Genomic DNA, 17,307 nt, shown 5'->3' with positions numbered 1-17,307 from the left:
TGGTTTTGTTCCCCTGCATAAGTCTATGTTTTTATGATTTTGTGAGTTCTTTGTAGTATCACCACCAGGTTTTTGTAACTGGGATGTGAGTTTACCTTTGTTTTGGAAATTGCATAAATCTATCAGGAAATTCTGAAAAATCAATAAACTAATTTTATCGTTGGAGATATGTAAAGCAGTAAGCACTTTCCAGATGTGGCTGGGGATAGAAGCAAAGAAAACTGCTCTGTTCTAGGAGAGGAAAAACTGTTGACATTTCTTTGAAGTATAATCTCTTTTGTTTATTTGGGTTTTAATAGCTTCCAGCAGTTAGCTGCATATTTTTAAACTGATGTTGCTTGCATACTTATTTTCTAAGGTTTGTGAGTGGCATTCATTGACTGCCATATGTTTAAAGGCTAACCTGGATGTTGATGAATGAATGAGATTGATGAGGAGAAGGGAGTTTTAACTAAAGATGGACTCAAAAAATTCTTGATCCACACATTACCTGAACTCCGAAGGTATTTGAAATTCAAACAGCCAAGGCTGGATTTCACAAAGGTTTATTTCATTTCTGACTTCATTGCTGCTTATTCAGGATTCTGGCTGCTTAGCAAGAATTAAAATACCTAGGTAGGAAGTCTAACACTTTCAGTCCAATGTTATAAATCACCATTTTTCTCCAAGCAGAAATTCTCCCTGACAAAAAATTACCTGGAAAGTAGCCAATTGTGTAGTGCCATGGGACTTTCATGCCACTGTACTTTCCTAAAGGTGTCTTATCAAACACGTGCCCTTGGCCTTCCCTCTACCCTGGAATAGGGAGCATTTCCAATTGGAATCTGGATGCTGTTCATTGATTCATTCATGACTTTAACTAGGATCTTAAAATAATGTTCTCACTTCCCTGTGCCCAAATTACTAGAATATTATAGAAGAAGTACTTTGTTGATAGATCATTGGAGAGTAGGATTTGTGAATTAAACCTTTCTCTGACATCTTGTGCTTTGGTGGAGCATAAGGCTTTTTGGCTAATATACAAAATATTTTAGATATTTAACTGCACATGTTTTGGTGTGAAATAGGTGCCTATGTATTTTCTGGAAGGATGGGCCTTGCAGTCCAGCACCCACCTGGGTGAATGGGAAGCTTCCTACCCTGGATGAGGCCCATTGTGTCCACCTCCTTTAGCCCATCTGTAAAATGGGAGTAGAAATACTTATCTAAATCCATAATGAGATTTCAAACTATTGGTCTGGAAAGTGCTACAGAAGTGTGAAACCCTAATGAAGAGGAGAGCAATTATTCCAAATGTATCAATTTGCAGTGTAAGAGTTTTTAAAGAAGTCATTATGATTTCTTAGTATAAATGTACCTATTCAGAAGAATGGCTTTACAAATCATTTATTACTGTAATAACAGCTATTTTGAGCTGAGATATCAGGGTGCAATCCAAAGCCCATTAAAGTCAGTGGAAAGATTCCTACAGATGCTAGTGCATTTTATGTCTGTCTTTAAGCACATGCTTAATATTAAAGTCAAGGAGACTTAAGTGTCTACCAGAAGTTAAGTATTGAAACAGGCCCTAGTCCTTTGTCTCATCCTAGGCAAAAATGCTTCTTGAATAAGGCTTCTTAAGGAAAAGTAAATCAACCATCCTAAAATTTTCACTTCTTAAGCGTGAAGCTCTGGTGCACAAGGTAAATACTCTCCCTGCTGGGAGTACAAGTGTGCAGCTGGCATTGTACCTTGTAACTTATTGGTCCAGCAAAAATGTGCAGCATATTAAATATTAAATGGGTTATTAAAAAATATTCATGTGACAAGCAAATTTAACACACAAATCATTAGAGCTGGTCTAAGTGGCTGAAAAGGGGTTGACGTTGAAAAATGAAAACTATTTTGGAAAGTAAGTGGAGACTTAAAAAAACCTCAAAACACAACTATATTTGAGCTCGTGACATTTCCTAATGATTTATGTAACATACTGTATGAGAATACAATTTAATTTGACTTCAGATGCACTGTTGGCTGTTGCCAAACTCCAGCACACAGTAAGCATTTCAGATTTGAGAGCAGCTTATATTTTTTCCTATAAAAATAAATAAGATTGAAACAAACTTCTCATTCAACCTCAATTTTTTTATTATTTAGAAGGATGTGATTGGCTATGAAATGTTTTGTGTAGAAAGAGTCTCTTTATATAATTTCAGTGCTGCATTTCAAGAAAGTTTGTAATTGTCCTGTGTACTTTAAAAGTACAAACACTAATTATGTCTGGTTTGATACATTTTAATGGTCTTGGACTTGTACAAATTAATGGTCAGGAAGCTTTGCAAATTAAGTTTCATTTGGTTTCTGGGTTGAAATTCATCACTAAACAATGCTCCTTACATATTAGTAATAAAATTATTCCAAATGATGCTACTTGAACAGTTGCTCTAGCTACATATTAAGATTTGCTCTGTTTTTCATGTGTTTTCCATCAAGGAAGTCTGTGGTTACCTTCCTGATTCTGCTGGACTGGAAAAACATAGCTAATATGGTGTGATCTGGAGAAAGCTTTGATGCAGGGGCTTTACAAATAAACCTCCAGATGCCATATGGTTTACATTCATCTCTCAATTTATTTCCTATAAATGTCTATTGAATATTCCATTGAACCAACACATGTGAAACTAGAGCTGGAAAAGAGAGTGAGGTATAGAATGCTTTGTGGCAGCATGTGATTATCATATTTCTTTTCCAATATTGCTACCAGCCTTAAACGCACGGTAAATTAGTCAAATGCCAAAGTTCTCAGAGTTAGGGTGGAAAATAAAGAAACAATATTTTAAACCTTACAAAAACAAACACTCCTCTCTCGCATGTTGTAATGTATCTCTCACACTAGAGCTGGTTCTCCTCTTCAGCAAAGCTGACTTGTGTGTTTGGTTTCTGTCACTAGAAAATTAAAGTCCAGGGGAACTCTATGGGAAAGAAAATGCTGTTAAAACTTTCCAAAGGGAAAAGAAATTAGGGATAAAAGGGTTAGATGTATATTTGGGCTTGATTAACTAATACTGTGTATCAGAGCTCTCCACCCTTCTTGGTTTCTCTTCTTTCTGAAGTCCAGCAGCATAACTTATACACATCAGAGTAGCACATCTCAGTCAATGGGCCTTTCTTAAGGCTGCATTTACTCAAAAAGAACTCCACTTCTCCAAAAGTTCCTCATGGTAGGGGTTCCATCCCCAAAAGGAACTCTCCATGTACTATTTGGAGCTTCTCTCATCACTGTGAGCCTCCATGCACCAGTCCCCCAGCCCCTGCTCCAGGCACTTGGCTATTGGAAGTTATGTCTGAAAATTAGGAGAAAGACCCCATTTGAGTACAGATGAGGAAAAAAAGCTTCTGTTGAGATGGGCTAATTTGTTTTACAGAGCTAAACTTTTCCATAACCCAGCTTTAACGAACTTACCAGCTCGGACTTTTAGTTTACGTTGATCAAAGGAACATATTTCTGTGCAGCTTATGGAAGAGCTTCTCTCTCCCTCCAAGACAAGTTGGTTTGCATTTATCCATGCTTCTGTCTGAGACAGAATGCAAATTTCTCACCTACGCAGACTGTCTACATAAGGCTGAAAACCCACTTAAGACCTGCTTATGCTTTACCAAGCTTATTAGCTCAAATACCATAGGCAGGAAATCTTTCCCCTTAACTCATTTCAACAAAGAATTTATCTGGAGGAGTCAGTACTGCATCTAGTCTGTGCTGGTCCTCTATGTGTAATTTTATTTTAGCCAAGAAACCTTGATTAAGTGAATCTTCAGATCACTGACCAACATATTAGAAAATTACTGTTATTCATCTGTCTTTATGATACCAGATTGAAAAGCTCCAGTCAGCAGCAGAAAGTCCTATTCATTGCAGCTGAAAAACAGGCTTTGTTCTAATGTGAGTTCCATAAATAGCAAAAACAGTTAGGAAAGCAACCAAATCCACAGATGAAAAATAAGGTAACTAAATTTTTTACTCCATGCATCATCCTCTTATGTTCCACTGAGACTAGGGCTGGGAAATCCTATATTTAACCTACTAAACTTTGATGTCTTCTACAGGGATACTACTCAGGTATGTTTGATTGAAGAGATGAATAGAAAAAAATCTCTTTGTTTATCCTCAGTCATAAAAGATGTTAGTGACACTTTTCATGTATTTTCCATATTATTATTTTTATTATTATTATTATTGCAAGGCAGAAACTGCCAGACACTACTGGGCAGAAATCTTTAGTTTCCTTTGAGAAATAAAGTATTGGATTATTTAAAATAAAAAGGCCAGAAAATTAGACTCCTACATAGTTGCAATGGCCATGCACAGGTTCTGACAAGAGTATTGAATTGCTAAGAAATTTGTCAAAACAACTTGCATGTAAGAGAAAAACAAACTGCTGGCAAGCAAATTATATTATATACCAGTGTGGAAATATCAGTCCCTTCCTCTTCAACTCCAAGAGCAATAAAAAAGGACTTTTTACTGTTCCCATGTACAGTAAATGTAATAATTTTCATTTTTGTGAAGTGTTATCATTTCAACTAAATTTCCTCAGTGACTCACCAGTTTCTTTTCTTGGCAGTTTGTTACTACACTGTCCTCTTGGATTAAAAAAAAAAAAAAAAAAAAAAGCTTTCAGTATAGGATAGGATGGAGATTTTTTCAATGTAGTAAGTAAGAAACAACAATTTTGACTTATCTTGACTTATCTTTACATGTCCCATAAGTTTTTGGAGGAATGAAGTAGGGCTGTGAAGTGGTGATCCCTCTTCATCCCACCTGCCAGCTTCCCTGTTCCCCTCAAGATCTCAGCCTTTCCTTTTATTTTTTCCTTTAGTTGTTAAAGTACTGAATTGCTCCCAAATACACCAGCAGCATAACGTGCTATATTTTCTAAATACTCTCTTACTAAGTACCAAGGGACTCCTGGAAAAAGCACATCAAAACCCACAGATCCAAACCCAACTCTTGTCTTCCTTTGGCTTCCTATCTCCCAGCCTCATGATCCCAGAGGGTCTCTTGACTGACATATTTAATTCAACTCCAAAATGTTCCCTACCTTTCCAATTCCAGATGTCTGTGTAGCAAACCTGTTTAAAAATACTGCTTCTGTTTGTCCTCACCTCTCTTTTCTTCCTAAAGCAAATTCCTGTTTCAGTTCCTATTCACTGAGAGTTGGGAATAAGAAACCATCCCAAAAGTCTGGATGGAGCCATAGATTTTGTGCTGGTGTCCCCAGGTGAGTGAGGAGGGTGACAAGTGACGATGCCATGGCTTTGCTTCACCCCAATGGAGACACCTTGCACTGACAAGGGGGTTGTGCCCAGTTCTGGTGTGTCTCATGAAATCCTCTTCAGGCCTGAAGGCATAACCAAGCAAAGTGGGTTAGAACATTATAAATGAAGCTTACCATTTCCACAAAAAGCCCATGTTTGTGCCCAAAGCAGTGCAGTTCAGGGTTTTTTTGCACTCAGGCAGTATTGGGCAGGATGTGACCAGGAGACAGCTGAAGTAACGTGACAGAAAGTCTGTGCATGGGGAACAACAACCACACAGATGATGCTGCTAAAAACAAGGCTTTCTCATCAAACTAAGCTTAAACAAGTCTGACTTGTGCAGAGCCCGGAGGTCATGCTGGCCTTCAGCGTGAGTGATCTTTACCTCTCCCAGGATCAACACCGCTGCTCTTCTTGGCCACGAGTCTCTCTCCATCACTGTGAAGTTTCCAGGGCAGAAGTGCTCTGGCATTTCCTGAGCTGTCGCTTGGTTTCAGCAGTGCTGCAGCTGTTGTACCTCTTGTTTTGTACCTCCTAGGGCTCAGTCATGTGTCTGCTGTTTAGAAATAATTAGATGGGTTATAAATGCTTTCTTACATTCTTTCACAATGCTCAGCCAAGTCCTCATATTCAGCTGGTACAATAAAGCAATTCTAGGTATTTTCTTGTTCACGTTCAAGGTTTTCAGACACATTCTTCTACGATGGCTCTGCTGCTGTCTTTGTTCTAGATGGAGTCTGCCAAAGATCTCTTCCCAGAATGATCTTATTCACCAGAAGCAGCATGGAACAAACTCTCCAGCCTGCTAGGAACTGGGCACTCTCATGGAGAGTTTCCTTAGTCAGTGTCAAGGAAAAGCATCCCATGGTCATTCCCCGCAGTACACGTTAGACACACAGATACGGGAAGAGCCTCTTTGGTTGCTTCAGCCCTTAGGAATGGGAAGGATGAGCACAGAGATGTCTCCTGCCTCTCAGAGCCATGGAGAAAGGTGGCACTGTGCCCAAGGCAGAGATCTGGGGAGAGAAAGGAGCAGTCTCTCTCTTGACACTAGGCAGATGGGGTGGAAGAAACAGAATTTTTTTTGCTAAGCTTGCAAAACAGGGAATTCAGCCAGGATTTACTCCTTACCTGCCTCTTCCATCACTTAGCCCAACACTTTACTCTCTAAGATCCCAACTAGTTGTTGCTTAAGAGTAGAAGCACTGAAATTCAGACTGCATTTAAGCCTCTCAATGTTTAGCATATCCTGAAGTTTTCAGATTTCACAGTTTGTCAGTCCAGGGTCCACCTTCTGCAGATACTGGTCTCAACAAGTCACATTTTTTCTGCTCATCTGGCCTGTGGAGCCAGTTATGAAATCTCAGGCAATGGCAGATGGAAACAGGTAAAAGGAAGGGAGGTGATGGTCACAGCCATGTCCTCCGAAACTCTTGGTTTCAGCTTTAATTCATTACACAGCTGATGCTATATCTTCTTCTGGGCTTCTGGGATTACAGAGGGCTTTTTTACTTTTGTGAAGCTCAAGCTGGAGTTAATTGACTATCACAACCTGGTTTTCTGTCTACTCTGCTGTTCAAATCTTCCTTGCCTTCTATGGTTCCAAGCTTTAGCAAATAACTAGTCCATGAAAAATTGGTCACTGCGGGAGAAGGGAGGAAGCCTGTACACTTTGAAGCAATATTTATGCTGAAAGGTGGGACGTGCTCTGAGAGTACTGTGAATTCATCTGTACAGGATGATTCATGCTCAGGACATGGTTCTAGCCACTAACAGGGAAAATACCAGAACTTCAACTGTATCTAGTACCAGTTTTGGGGGAGGAAGACGGGAGTGGAAGGAATTAATGTTTGTCTTCTTCTTCCATCTTGAAAGGAAGGGCCTGAATGTTTCCCTTCAAGGTTGTGGTTTCTGAGTAGAGCTCACTTTGTAGTCCAAATTGAATCGTCTGTACTCCTGAAAATGGTGGGATTTAGGTCATAGTTCCAATCAACTGCCTAATTTTTGGCATCTCTTGAGCTCCATCCTGATGGATTTAGGAAGAACCACAAACATAGCTTCAGTGTTGTAGGTTCTGCTCTGTGGCAAAGCACCCGTGTCTGTGCAACAGTAGGCACCTAAATACCCTTTATAGGGAGATTTGGGTCAGTGCCAGTAGGTTCTGCTAAGAAAGCTGACAACACAAAACTCTTCACAGGTACAACACAGCCTCCTCTTCCTCTTGCAGGCATTTCCAGTGACCAGTACAGGCAAGAGGCAGAGCCAGTTTCTGCTTGGTGTTCACACCAGGTCAAACTGAACCACTGTGATGGACACACTCGTGGGGGATTTGTAAAAGCACTAAGTTTTTTGTATTTGCAGTTTCATTTCAGTACTAATTGAAGGGAAGGGATAATACTTGGTCAGCAGAAACAGGAGTTGTCTCCCTGAACACACAGCCAGACAGATCTGATGAGGAGGACACAATATATTTATACAGACCTTTTTCAAAGGGGAACCACACTTTAAATATTGATTTTCACTGGCATGCAAAATGCTGATATCTACAGTCAATTATGTCACCGCTTTATTATTTTATTTTTTAAATAGATTTTCTACATGACAGGGTAGATCCTTAGTTCTCAGCCAAAAGAACCATCTCAGTAACATGCAATGAACTGTGGGTTTGACTGAAATCCAGCTGGAGCATAAATTTCAAATCAAATTAATTGTAAGCAATATCTTTAAGGCATTTGAAGAACTGTATCTTGCTTAAAATTTTCTAGTCTGTAATACATATATGTTATATACAATAGTGCATATTTATATATACACACGGGAGACATAGAAATATGTATATATACACCAGTTACAGTACTATATACAAAATTTTTGAACTAGAATGAAAACTTTTGTGAGTTTTAGGAAAGTGTATTAGACTGTGCCTGCTCACATGATTAACACATGATATGGCAGTTAAATAGTTTCGAGTGTTCTGTACTCCCAGTATTCATCTAATATTTTATAATAACTAGCATAAAACATCCTGTTATAGGGTTGGATTCAAATGTTCAAATAAGGGGGATAAGTCAGGGCTACCCATGCCCATTCACTTTGAGCTGCTGGTGGCTGCTTCATGCAGTTTTGAATTCTACACTATCAAAGGCAAGACCTGCAGTGATGAAAAATTACCTGTTTTTTCTTTTGCTAAACTAACCCCACACCCCTGTTGGCCCATGAGGCAAACACTGCACACGAATATTACTCCAGAAATTCTTGCCTCTCTTAGTCAGGCACTGGGACTCCACTGCCCTGGGACTGGGTGAGGAACCAAAGTCTCACAAAATTCTTCTAAACCCTCACATTTAGGGTAGCACTGTGGCCACCACTGAGGCTGGCAATGGCAGAATTGCCTTGCTGTGCCTTTAATTTCCCATCCATCAGTCTGGATTTCCAGTGCAATTTAGTTGCCTTTGTACCGAGATAAGCAATTTGTTTTATCTTTGCAAGAATGGTTGTCTTGGACTTCCCTAGTAGTCATCCCAAGGGTGATGACACATTCATATGACATCTGAAACAATGTATGCAAGATTACCTGACCACAATTTATCGGGGAAGTGGATGAAAAATGCTTTCATTTAACTGATTAACATTTAATTAACATTGTTAATTAACATTGATTTTAACTTTTTCAGCTGAAGTGTAACACTTAACACTGACCTTAACTTTTAAAATCAAGGCTAGGTGCTAAGAAAGCTTGGAGAAAACCATGATTGATATTATGCATTATAATCTAGCTGTATGAGATCTGTGTTGAAGTTATGGAGTAATGTGCATTGTACCATATAAAAGTCTAATGATAGTTAATGTTAGTTAATTAAGATGAACACTGAATGGTATTACCCTGTCTCATATGGGTATTAACATCGTATTAGAGCCTAACAAAATATTATTTTAGTTAAAACCACACATACTGACTCATCTAGATTCTCTCTGAAGTGAATTTTGAATCCGATTAAACTGCCTCTTTCAAAACCATATGATGCTTCTGGATCTCAACACAGCAAACAGGAAAACAGGAATATAGTCTAATACAACAAACGGGTCTGCTTATTTGAGTAAAAATAAAGAGAAAACTTTATAACTATGTTCAGGAATTCTAGGACCATGAGCAGAGATCTCTATTGCAGAAAATGCATTAGATTATTCTGCTCATAACCTTAGCATGCTCCATTTTCAACTGATAAGGTTTTTCTTCTGCCTTTTCACATCCTCCCATCCTGAACTCCTCCTAATGAGCCGTTAATCCAGAATGACATTTCTACCAAGACATAGAAAAGACATGACCAGCACTGCTCCAGATCCCAGCACAGCCCATGCACCTTCCCTGACCACAGAGCAATCAGCCTGCTCCTGCCTTGCCCCCCAGCCACAACAGGGATGAACTGAGCATTGAGGTTCTTGTAATCTTGGGTGCATTTAGCTACAAGAAGTTACAGCCCCCCGAAGTGGGGTGAAACCACTGATGGGTATATTACATACTACTGAGGCAGATCAAAAAGGGCCTCTGATCTCTGTCCATTCCTGTGTTGGAGACATCCCTGTGCACACAAACAAGGCACACAGGTATGTGTGGGATTTCTCCTTTCCTTGCACTCATGAATGTGGTGCAGGGCATCAATTAGAGGTTCATAGTCTCAGGCAAAAAGCAGTATCTAAAGAGAAGAAATATGCAGAAATGCAAGAGTGCATATATCCTTTAAGCACATGAATATACATGTGATATTAAATGTGAGAAGGATTTAAAGAGACCGTATTGTACCTTTAATTAGCAGGTGGTGCTTCTTAGCATTGTAAAGGAGATGAGCCCTGTTAAGTGATCTGGAGACGAGCATAATGACTTTAGTTCTCAGGTTATGAAGGGCATTTCTATAAAGAGAGGAGTAGTATTAAACAGCCTAACTCTCCATACAGTCATATTTATTCTCCATAGTCTTATCAGCAGAGCCAGGTGGTCACAGGTTGGTTGGTGCAGCTGTGGAAGTAAAGCAAGGACCAAATTTCCCAAAGCAAATTCGTATTGCAAGAGGCTGTGGAAAGAGAGGTGTAAAAGGAAGCAGCTGTGAGAGTGACAGAAAAATTCTGGCTGGACCAAAAGGCAAAAGCAAAGAGCAGCTTCATCAGGTCAGATTGTATTTGGAAAGGAAGGGGAGGTCCATGGATGACAGGCAAAATTTCTTTCTGTTTTCTTTCTGAGCCAGTCTCTATGTTCGATGATTTTTCTTTAGTGTCCTTCACTTTTGTGGCTATTTCTGGATTCTCTTTGACTCCAGACAGTTTAGGGTATGTTGCTGAAATATGTTTGGCCAAAAATGAAATTGCCATTACAGTTCAAGCATACTTAACTCCAAGATGAACAGGTTCTTTCTCCTTACTTTCCTGTAAGTGGCAGAGAAAACTTTGTTTACCCTTTCACAAAATTGAGAAAACCAGAATTATGTCTTGGCAGGAAGGTGGCACATCCAGAATCCTAAAATATTTCTGCCACACAATGCCATCTACATTTCTCTCTCCATGACCATGTGGTGAAGACCACAAGAAGCCTTCTATGGCTTTTTTATGGATGTAATACAGAATTTCAGAAACAGAAGTTGCATCGATTTTGAACATGTTTGTGTCAAAAGAAGCTTCACAATGAGAAAAGGCAACTGATTCTTGAATGCACAAACATTACAGCAATGTCCATATGAGGTCCTGTCAGCTCTTCTCAGACTGTCCTTTGGTGTGGTTTTTGAATGGCACTGCACAGGACCCAGGTGCTGTGTACAGAAGATAATATTCTGAGGGTAGCATCTGACCCCTCTGTGAGCTCCAAAGGCAATTGTGTTGGTAACTTTGCATTTGCCTGTGGGGCTCTCTCATAATTAGGCTATTCATGAGCTATGGGGGTTGCTTTCTACTTGTGAACGTTTTTTTTTCCTTTGACTTATCTTTGATTCCTTGGAATTTATGCACTTTTATTCACTTCAGGATCCAGTAATGTACAAATCTGTTTTTAAGATCTGCTATATATGCATTTGCTCCATGGGAGGCCTCCCTGGGCCCATATTTGTTTTTTGTGTGTAAATAGACACAGTGGCCTCACTGCTGCTCACACATCAGAAAGGATCACACTGAGGTGACTGATTATGAATCAAAATTAAAACCACCAATTGGCATTAAAGGTCACATCTTTATTAGAATTATTCCTCCAAATACAATTAGCTGCATACCAATCTGTGGGGAAGAAGTTTCTGTGAGTCTGATCCAATCCTGACCCAACTTACACCAACAGTGTGCCATTATCTTGAAAAGATTTTCTTTGGCTGGTGGTAGAAATACAACTCATCTTCCACAGCCTCACTTCTCCCAAGAGCAGCACAAACAAAGGAAAGAAGATATTAAGACTCCTGGTCTTAAGGAAACTAGGTTTGTTTTCTTTTTCTTTCTTTTCTCCCTCTAGTCTCTTTATAAGTGATTTCATTCCTTGCCCCACTGGGGGAAGTTCCATCAGTAGACTTGCTGTGGCTGGGCTGCATTTCCATGGCAGTCACTCAATAAAGTGACAGAGTGATGCACTGAAGAGAGCAGGGAGAAAAAAATCCCAAATCAGTGGGATTAGTCTGATGAGTTCAAGAGGTTATTTGTGCCAACAAGTTAACAGTAAGGCTTAATCCCCCGGGGCTGCACGCAAACCATGGTAAATGAAATCTAAGATGCAAATATGCATAAGAATTTGAAAAACAACTCCGCATCAACTTTAAAAGGTGAAGGGAAAGATCAAGTAGAAAAAAAATATGTAGGCCATTCACTGAGGATGCGAAGCAGAAGGCACTGGTGAGCCCTTCACCCAGTGAAGTGTAAGAGTGCAGCACCAAGCTCTGCTTCACCTGCTCCAAAGTGACCAGCATTGGCTGCTCCCAGAGACAGGCTGAGGATGCACAGACCCTTGTGCAGATTATTTATGTTGCAGAAACAGGTTTGTTGAAGTTTATGTACATAATAATCTTTATTGGACCAACAGATGTGGTTATCTAGGTTCTTCTTCAGGGCTGAAACGGAAGCAGCAAACCTGCATGTGTCCAAAAGCAGGTCAATGTTTTTAAAATATACCAATTGATCTAATAAAAGACATTACTTCTCCCAGCAAACCCTTCCTTGAGAACATTTATGGTGGCTCTTATATTCCTGTAACTGAGGGCTTTAAACCATTTTAAAAACATTACACTAGATAGCATCACATCTTCTTTATTTGGAAGTTAATTATTATTTTTTATCATCTTTAAAATGTGAGGAAACACAATTGAATGGACTCTTAACCAAGATAAAATAGGATGTCTGGAGGAAAAATCAGTCCTGGACCTTCTCCTTAGCCACAGCCCTATCATTTGAAGGGGTAAGCCAAATGTCTCTCCAGAAGGGAGTTTTTCTTTATGCCTCAGGAGTTAATAGCAGAATGAATGTATTCAGGGCCAAATGATGAATTTGAAACTTTGTCCTCAGACTGGTGAAGATGAAGTAGCACAAAAACTGCCTGTACAGAATGGAGTGAAAGTTTAAGGTGTTCCTGATGTATAATTGCACTTCATTCTTAGATGAGAATTATGATGTTAATTTTAGAGGTTTAAAAAAAGAAGGAAACTTTAATTATCATACTTAATGGACACATATTGTTCAGCGATCTGCAGCTTTTCTAGATGCTCTGTCATTTCTGACATCTGAAGACAAAATACACTGTCTCTCTCCCAGAGAGACACAGATACACAGGTAAACACAAAATGAGATACAGGTGCCAGGCTGCAATCTCTTTGCATCTATTTATTGATGGAAGAAACAAAGGGAGGGAAAAGATTGGGTTTTTTCAGGATGGTTTGGAATGACTTTTCAAGTTGGTTCTCGAAAAAAATATTTGCAAGCCTATCATTTGTTAAGTGAGTCTGAGCAAGCAGCTTGGCTCTCAAACAGTTACTCCTTATTGTCTGCCTGAATTCATCTTTCTAACCACAGGGCTCTTAAGTAATGCAATTCCCAGAGCTAAATGCACATACTGAGTGTCTGCAGATCCTCATAATGAGTGTTGCTACCATGTGCAATACCATGTAAACACCTTTCTTCCTCCAGTTTCTAGAAAAATAAAAAAGAAGGAGATAAAGTTCCTATTGGTACATTTTAAATGCAAGGAATGTGTCAAAAGTCTCCCGAGAAGTCAGGTTTCCTTTATGCCACAGCAATGAAGAAGCAAAATGTGTTTTCTTTCTTTCACTTTGTCAGAATGCAGCGCTAAAGTCTGGGGGTCAGGACTGGTGTCAAATAAACAACTTTACTGTTTTGAATTTTTTAAAGGTTGAAGCTCCAGATAAAACAACTGCCGTTTGCACACAATATGTCCTGTGATCACATGACATGATTGATGATAAGTCAAAACAAATTTTGTTTATTCAGCTTTAAAGTGAATGTGGTGTTCAGATTTTTCTGCGGTTTTGAGTGTTATTAGACAAACAAGGTGCACATATGGGATGGAGTAAAGGTAGAGGCCTGTTCCACCAACAACGTGTTTCCTTTCGGCACTGCTGCGTCATCCGCAGAGCCACCCTGGGCTGGAGGCGCCCGGCCCTGCGGGGTGACCACAGTGCTCCCAAAGCCTTGCCCGTGGTTTTGGCTGCCCTGCTCTCCCAGGAAGGCTGTGCACTGGGGCAGGAGGTCTTCCAGGCCTGGGGGACCCAGTAGGTGCAGCAAACATCAGGGAAAAGGCAAAATGTTGTTTCCCTTAGGGTGATGCTCTGGCAGGCGTGGTGGTGTTGGAGCTGTGGTGAGTCACCATGTGAAACGTTCCTTCACCCCACATCCCTTCAGCCCCATGGCCACTCCTCACTCCAAGAACTGTGCTATCATGTTTCCCACAGACCATCCCTCCTCTCCTCCCAGCCTGGACGCTGCCCAGGCACCGTTTTGGAGCTCTCCTTTAAACTGAAGTTCTCTTCCAGGAGCTCTTTTCCCACAGGGCTGTGTTTTGCCACTCTTCCTCATGCTGAGTAGTCTCTTCCTCAGGGTAGGGTATAAATCATGGACTCATGGAAGCGAGCTAATTCAGCTCTTTATTGCCTCCCCTGAGGTGGGAGCCTGACCTTGTGGTGGTCAATGGGACACCCCCATGTGATGAGATACCCCAAATAGAGGCACAGCCTTGTTGTCTTTCTCCTTGTTGGAATTTGTATTTGGGTCCTCATTTGTGTGCAAGAAGAGCAGGGAGGAGGCCACAGCACTTTGGATGGGAGGATTTTATTATGGTTTTACTGCTGGGCTAAAATAGCAGGTTGAAAGTATGAAGCAAAAAAACATTCAAGTGCACAGTTATTTCTCCGGTGTCTAAGAAGGCTGTGATATTTGTTTTCTTAAAAAAAATCAAACTTTCTTATGATTATGCTTGAAAATAGGAGTAAGCTAAACTTATATTTTTCAAAGAGGAAATCCAAGGGGTTATTTTTCCTATAGCAGTAGAGTTCAGCTGAAAGCAACAATTGTTTTCAATTTTTCTTACAGGAAATATCATACCAATTCATTGGGAAAATACAAATGAGGTCATTTTTTCGAGAGACTCAAAGATTCCCTGGAGAAATATCAGTAATTTCCTAACACCACTATCGTTTATCCTTGGCCTTTCTTAAACATATTTTTCAAGAATTCATAGCATAGCCCCTTCCACTGAAACTCCTTATGTTAGAATAAGATATTTGTTACAAATATTACTGCATATACTTAGATTTTACTTTGAAGTCCTACATACAAAACTTATATATTGGGGTACCGAAAATAGCAAGCAACTAAATTTTTAAAATTTTTAATTAAATGTTTATTTGTAAAAAGAGTTAATGCTACTTAGAGGGGGAAAAAAAAAAGTTGATGCCTAATTTCATCCCACTTAGTGTATTGTAATTATATGATTACCTATAGAAACTTCAGAGTATGGGTTTGCAAAGATCAAAGTTAGTGAAAAGTCAGCATGTAATTAGTTTCTTGCTTTGGAGCATTAGGTAGAATTACTGCAAAGAGGCAAAACTATCATTTTATAGAGACCCTTAGGAGATTTATAATGATGGTAGACAAATATATGCATACAATATCAGTTGGTGTGCTAAAATTTAATTTTAGTGAGGAAATGTGGTTGAAGGTGATCACAATACATGGGGATGTTCTTATTTTAATATTGGTGGATGTTATTATTAGAGAATCATATCAAAAGATATGTCACCAGGGAGAAAATATCATTTATAAATCACTAATGAGTAGCAAACAGTGTTTAGCTTGGAGGTACAAGACATCTTTTCACAATGTGCATTTATGATCAAACACAAAAGATCAACTGGGGGAGAAAAAATGAACAGTAGATCTATATTTTATCTTTCAGTTCTTGGCAACATTTTTGATGGTTAAATGGGGTTACACAATGGATGTACTGAATCACAACCTCTCTATGAAGGCAGAAATAGCCCTTCCTATGTGCAACAAAGAGCTCACATTTTGGCCCCCAAATGTTGTTTTCTTTAAGAAAAATCCTTAATAGATAACACCCCAGTTTAAGATGGTGTGCACTCAATATTTCAAGGTATTCAAGTCCCTTGTACCCTTCTATATCACAATCAGGGACAAAAAATGTTACATTGGGTCCACCTGTGCACACGTGGACATTTAGAGGGATTTTGTGAGAATTTCAGTAGGTTTGTAATTGACTCTATTACATGAGAGAAAATATTTCCAAGACAGAGCCCTCACAAGATCATCCAACACATCAGAACCTCTTTTCCCACCACATGACCTGAATATGATTTTAGCATGGCATTAAAGGACCTTGTGGCTAAACATTTAAGATTTAATGGAATTAATGAAGAGGGAGCTAAAGCAAAAATGTGTAGGTGAGAGATTGTCATGAGACACATTCAAAAAAGGAAAAGACAACAGAGAAGCTGAGATGGGAGTCGGGAGAAATATGCATAGAAAGGAAGGAAGAATTTGAGAGCAGATATGGAGTAAGAAATACCTTAGTGTTTCAAAGAACAGAGAAAAGAAAATGATGGCCAGCAGTGGCAGGGCAGCATTTAAGGGTGGCATTTTATCTTTCTGGAAAAGGAAAGATAACAACTTTTGCTGGTTACAAAAATATAATACTGATGAACTACAGCAAAGAGCTGAGCCATTATCCTAAATTAATGTAAACCCAAAGGTCTGAGGGAAGATGGACTTATGTAAGTAATTCAGATATTCATTTTGGTGCCTCTAACTGTGAACAATTATTTCAGTATTCTTGCTGTATTTGTCCAATACGTATGTACAGTACAATATGAGATTCATCATAAAGTATATAGGACATAAAAAGTTTATTTGTGGATAAAGCAGTGATTTTTACTGTTTTATTTCATGTATATTAATTTGATCTAAATGTCTTGCTCTTTATTCGTTCTCCTTTATTAACGTCTCTTTTCATGCTGGAATAAATTATCGCTTGCTGCACTCATATAATAAAATAAGTAAATAGATATCAAGGGTTCCAAAATTAAATTCCCCTTCAGAGTAGATCAGAAAGTGAAATATCTCACATTTGCCTTGTCTTGCAAAACAAAACACAAATTTTGCATCTGCCCCTTTGGGTTTTTTTTAAATGGCCCTCAACTGGATCTGCAAAATATCCTTCATGAGCCATTTTCCCAGTCACCCTATTTCTAATGTCTGTAGGACAAACCAGGACAGGGAGGACACTCAGCCAGCATCCAGCCCCAGCATGGAACAAAAGGATGCACACCCACCCACACATGGATCAGGCTGCAGCACCATGAGGTTGCTGTCACAGCGAGCAAGGTTCTTAAACTAAGATTAACCTTGAAGCTCAAATGAGATAAAAACAAATAGAAATTTCTCCACAGGAATAAGAGCTTATTATAAAGGAAAGTATTTCATAACTTGCATAACTTTAATTAAGAAAAAAAGCTGGCAGGATATATT

The sequence above is a fragment of the Agelaius tricolor genome, unplaced genomic scaffold (genome assembly GCF_023055355.1).
Source record: "Agelaius tricolor isolate 1412-34295 unplaced genomic scaffold, bAgeTri1.0.p SCAF_14, whole genome shotgun sequence".
NCBI lineage: Eukaryota > Metazoa > Chordata > Aves > Passeriformes > Icteridae > Agelaius > Agelaius tricolor.
The sequence above is the reverse complement of the archived record's forward strand: the minus strand, read 5'-3'. Positions refer to the sequence as shown.